The sequence below is a fragment of the Centruroides vittatus genome, unplaced genomic scaffold (assembly GCF_030686945.1).
Source record: "Centruroides vittatus isolate TY-2023 unplaced genomic scaffold, ASM3068694v2 scaffold_769, whole genome shotgun sequence".
NCBI classification, from domain to species: Eukaryota; Metazoa; Arthropoda; class Arachnida; order Scorpiones; family Buthidae; genus Centruroides; species Centruroides vittatus.
The window spans coordinates 5,919,488-5,925,487 of record NW_027122717.1 but is presented as its reverse complement, the minus strand read 5'-3'; the positions used below and the strand labels follow the sequence as shown (position 1 = coordinate 5,925,487).

The 6,000-nt window shown below is 30.6% G+C and overlaps 1 long non-coding RNA gene across 1 annotated transcript in view; it reads right to left on the bottom strand.

Moving 5' to 3' along the window:
- Nucleotides 1-284: 284 nt before the first annotated feature.
- The window catches only part of LOC136989865 (uncharacterized), a 255,026-nt gene continuing 249,310 nt past the window's right edge, over nucleotides 285-6,000 (bottom strand). The window contains exon 3 of the long non-coding RNA XR_010882969.1: nucleotides 285-362. This is a non-coding gene — a long non-coding RNA (uncharacterized lncRNA). The remainder of the gene's footprint in view (nucleotides 363-6,000) is intronic.

Genomic DNA, 6,000 nt, shown 5'->3' with positions numbered 1-6,000 from the left:
AGTCATTATATCTTTTTATTCATACATTATTCATAATATAATAAATTAGATATCAAGAATACTTCAAATTTTCAAGTACAACCGAAAACATATATTGTTTCTGTATGTTTCTGTCGCACATTTAAATGTTAAGTGCCCCATCATAGTATTAAATGAAACTGCATGTATTGTTACTTGAAGTAATTCAACCAGCTTTAAATGCTTTAGTTATTATACCATAATTGATTTAATAAATTTTATATAAATAAATTGAATCGCCTAGTTACCGTAGTACTTACTTCGATAATGGGATAAGTATTTGGATTGTCCCAACTGTAGGTATATAAAGCTGAACTGTAACATTTCAGAAATTTCTCGTACAGCTATTAATAAAAATATTAAATTATGAAATAAGTAATAATTAAGACAATGTTCTGAAATACCAATGAATTACGAATACCGTTCCATTTGTTAGTCGGATATCACAAGCGAACTCGTGACACTGCTGTGAGGTATGACAAAATTGTATTTGTTGAATACAGTTTTTACTGAACTCTAGAATCTAGACATTAAATAATAACAAGTTATTGTTTGGAAAATTCATCATAAAATAAAACTTTTGTCGATGTTCGAAAGCTTACAACCTTCAAGTTATTTTCAATGAAGCAATATCGAAGGTTCCTTTTTTCGTTGCAAGTCATTACTAATAAAAAACAAAAAAAAAAATGAGAATCGTGAAAAATGAATATATTTTCATTAAATCTTATGTAGATTGTCGTAAGCATAATAAGAATGTTAAAGGAATATTTATGAGTAAAACATGAAACGAACTACAAAAAGTTAATTATTAACACTCACCACAGTAAGTACCGAAGGCTTTTGAAAGATGTGTATATGGATCTTTAGGTCTAACATTCGGATCGTCCGTAGAATTAATTGGAGAAAAAACAATAGCAAACATAAATAACACTAGCATAAATGCCAAATTTATTGAAGTTTCCATTTCGTTCGTTGATTTATGTAATATATTTTGTCAGGTGACAATTGATCTGTTCTATTACCTTACCAAGAAAATTACAATTTCAGATCACCTAAAAAAATAACAAGTATTTAATTTTTAAAAAGTAATTTATTTGCATATGCATTTCTTAACTGAGATATCGTTATTTTATCAGGTTTCCGTAATTTTAGTGATTGATTAAAATTATGAGAGATTGTTTTTACAGTGGTACCTCGTATAACGTACGCCTCGAATAACGGACGCTGCGAACAACGGACTTTCTGTAACGGACGGCGTTACATGACTCGAGCAATGGACTGGCTGCGAACAACGGACTTTCTGGCATAATTGGTGACTGCTCCATGGGTGCTCTATATTCGTTCTTTAATAGCGGTCGCTCTGCGTCTCCGCTAGTACGGGAGTGCGCTGCTGTTTGTAGGCATTTAGGAACCACGGTGAAAGAAAGAAGGATGGTGGCGCCCGCACTATCGATAGTATCGTGATGGAGGAATCTATAATTCTAAACTATGAGCTTTAAAAGGCAAAAGAAGGGTCCCAATTTAACCATAAAATGGATTATTTGTTGAATGAGCATTCAAAATAGCCTCGAAAAAAATTCGTAAAGACACTTACATCACCGCGTGCACTAACTCGCGCTTTCACAATTTCTAAATTTTCATTCATAAAACCACATAATGGGCCCGGAAACGAAACTATCTGAGCCATGGAAGACGCCATGTTGCTTTCCACCGTAAACTACTGCTACAAGCGACCGTTTTTGCCGTTCGACGGCGTGCACTCCCACCGGAATTTAGGAACGCGTTCCGCAGGAATTTTTAAACGGATGTCGCTTGCACAGAGTTACGCGGAAGAATAAAAGAACGCACCCCATGTTCATTTCTTTATAATACAGTACGGTTATTTTATGCTGCGGAACGAATTAGATGTTTTAACATGTATTTCTATGGGAAAATGCGTTTCGTATAACGTACGTTTCACTTAACAGACGTGCACCTGGAACGGATTAAGTACAGTACGTTATATGAGGCACCACTGTATTATATTTTTATGCTAAATATTTAAACAAGATATATATTTTCAGATATATTATTAGTTTTTAAATACTATTGAATTTTATGTAGTTTATATTTTAATTTTAAGATTGAAAAAATAAAAAAAATTAAATAAAATACAGGAATGACAGCTTGCAGCTTTTCTAAAACAGTAGAAGCAAGCAAATCCTCTTGCACGACTTTCGAAGATCCTCACATACTCAACAATAACATAAATGCAGAGAACCTAACTACAAATAAAGAAGACATCAATTGTCCCAAACGAACCACCCTTCCCCTCAAAAAAGAGCCACCAAAGCCACTCTAAAAGAATAAACAAAATAATATTTAACACCCAAAGAAAAAGACAAACCATCCCACTCAATATTCACCCCACATGCATAATCGACGAATAAGCTAATATCCTCCTCAAAGAAATTTCACTAAACCCCCCAAAAGAACCAATTAAAACAGAACAAGTAATAACAAACCGAAAACAATTATATTCACTAACCAAAAATAAAAAAGCCAACCTCTGCCGAGTCAACAAAACAGCACATGAATATCATCTCAACCCCTTAACAACAGAAGGAAATCATCTATGAAAAAGAGCTGCCCCCAATTTAATAAGCAAAGCTAACATAACAATAAAATAAAACTCAAAAGCCCCAAGAAAAAAAGAAAACAATAAACCCACCAAAATTAAATGTGAAGCCAAAGGCTTAGCAAAAAAATACTTAATTCTACTTTCATTTCTCCTCATCAGTCCACCAAAAAAAAAAAAAAAGAAAAAAAAATCTGCTGGGAAGAAATGAAAGTAAATTAACTCCAACCAACCCAGGCCACAAACCAAGAAGACGCTCTGAAGGCCATCACACTCCCTGCAAATTACACCCGAGCCAAACAAAATGAAAGGAGAAGACAATTTAAGGAAATTTACATTTTTGAGGTATGAAACCCAACAGGTTACTTTAGCTAACCTTTAAAATAGGAGATAAAACATAATAAATCTCATCAAGACTTCCCTTTACTCAAGCATCCCATTAACAATGAAAAAAGCTTCTCTGAAGCCAAATTCCAGCGTGTAACACTCTTGTTAATGAATAAGTTATATACATACCTCCTACTTCAACCTTACTATCGGGAGGTGAGCTCCCCCATATATTAGTATTATGTTTTATCTTCCTATATTCCACACCTGTTTTAACCCTATATCATATCAGTATTATATTTTATCTTCCTATAGTCCACACCTGTTTTAACCCCATATCATATCAGTATTATATTTTATCTTCCTATAGTCCACACCTGTTTTAACCCCATATCATATCAGTATTATATCTTATCTTCCTATACTTTATAATTTTTTTTTAACTTTTCTTCGTCTCTACTCCATATAATGAATAGTCACATTCATTATTTATATTATTATAACTATTCTTTGTAAAATTTCTTTTTTTAGAGAGTCATGATCGCAACTCACTCTTCATTATTAAATATTGATTGCTTGTTCGAAGGGTCACCCTAATTAATAAGCCCTAATTATTTTTATTTTCTTTTCTTAGAGGATAGGGGGAAATATTTTCGGTCGCGGTGCTTCCTCGTCCCCCCGGGGGGACTATCCCGTTTTTCATAATAAAATTCCTATCTGGAGTATATATACATCATCCAGAGGATGGAAAAGAACTGTTCTGCGTGAGTTAGGTTTATAAATCTTTGTTTTCGAGTTCATTCTGGCGCATTTTTTATGGCTCTGTTAAGAAGTCTTTTAGTCTCCTCTCAACAGGAGAAGCCCCGGCTGAGGTTTAATTTTGGCTGAAAATCTCTCTTTAGGAAAATAAATTTATATTGGTATTTTAAAAAGTAATCTTTCGGTTCTAATATTAATTTCTTAGCTTTAAGACTTAGTTATTCTTTCAGACTTAGCAAAAATAGTGCCAGCGGCAGCGGTTATACTATAAAGTCAAGTGAGATTAGGTTTTAGAAGAAAAGTATGTTAATTTCAAAGAAGATTGGAAAATTGAAGGGAAAATTTATTTTCCTAATACTTTTTATAAACAAATCTTTAGAAATTTTTCAAGAAACCAAGATTAGATACCCTGTTATAAAAGAATACAGAGTTTAGGTAGTATTAGATGACTTAAAAATTTTGGCGGTATTCTAATCATATCAGAGGAATCTGTTCTATAATCGACATTACACGACATATCTTACTTAGACTAGTAGTTTATATATCGTTGTAATAATAATATTTTTTAATTATAATTAGGGTAATTTTATTTTTAATATCAGATCAAGGTTCAGCTTATATCTAAGTAAAGGATGGACTACAATATAAAAATATATTTACGGATTTTGTTTCTTAAAAGCAAATGAAGGAGGATTTGAAAGTATTTTTATAATAATTTGTTAAATTGAATTAGCTCTACAATATGCACATATCGCCCGTCACACTCTCTTTAATGAGAGAAAAGTCGTAACGTAGTAGTGGTATCGAAAGATGCCCCTGGAAGCAAGATCAAGCCTTATTAAAGCTTTTATTTACATTAAAAGGATCCTGCCAGAATCTTGTTTATTTTATTTAAGTCAATTATTAAGAAGAAATTTATTTTCTAGTAATGATTTGAAATTAAAAAATATTTAACTGTGAGGATAATTTAGTATTAGAAAAGAAGGATGTCGTACCTTTTGTATCAGAGTTGAATAATTAACTAGAAAACTTAAAGTTTCCGAAAAATTATGAGCTATAAATTAAAAACTTTTACGTGGCAAAGTAATTACAAATTATTTTATTGAAGTGAAAAGCTAGACGCCTAATTTGATAGCTGGTTCTTTAAGAAAATTATCAAAGATTGAATAATCTTTATTTAATAAGGGATAAGCCTTATTGTAAAAGTTCAAATTTAATTATTATTATTAAAGAAATAAAATTATCTCTAATTTTATCATTAAGTTAATCTTGATTCTATTCACTGTAGCTAATTAAAGTTTCTATTAAACAGTTCAATAGTAGTATTAATGTTAAGTAGAAAACAATTCAATAACAAAGAAAGATTAATCAATGATTACGTAACTCGTCTAAAATTTTCGGTTGGTTTATAAAAAACATATTCTTTTGAAATAATTAAAGATGGGTTCTGCTGATTGTGTAATAAACAGCCGCGGTATTTTGACTGTGCAAAGATAGCATAATAATTAGTCTTATAATTTAGGAGTGGGATGAAAGGGTAAACTAAAAAATTTCTTTCTTGATCATTAATTTTTAATTTTACTTTTTAGTAAAAAGGCTAAAATGTCCCTTTTAGACAAGACGACCTTATAGAACTTTACATAGAATAATTTAGTAAATTAGAAATATGTTTTATTGGGGCGGTAAAAAGAAAAACACTTTCAAATCATTAAAGATGCCACTATTTTAATACCCAGAATTTTTGAAGTTTAATGAGTTACTTTAGGGTTAAATGCTATTAGATATTGTTTTATTGCTGTTAATTACCATAAATGTTATATAACAAATGCCGTTGGTTGATAAATAACGTTTGTTATATAAGGCCATTAAGATTACTAAGTACAATTAAATTAACGAAATATAATTATTAATTAACATTAAAATTCTAAATCATTTTTTATGACGGTTTAACTTTCGATTTTCTGAATTAGTGTTTAGAATTAGGAACACTTCTTATCAATGAGAAAAATGATAAATAATGAAATAATTAGATAAATTTATTAAAATAATTCGAATTAAAATATCGAATTGAAGGATGTATATGAAAAATATCATAGAGAGAGGTTTACTTTTTCTTAGCTAAGGGCAATTTGCTTCTTTTATTTTGTCTCTAAGCATCCCTCTTAGGAATACTTGTATATTAAATGACACTGCAAATAATAGATAAATGCTTATAAAATAAAAATTTTGAATGTTTCCAGTAAATTCTTTTGCCTGAACAATTAAAATGTAATATTATT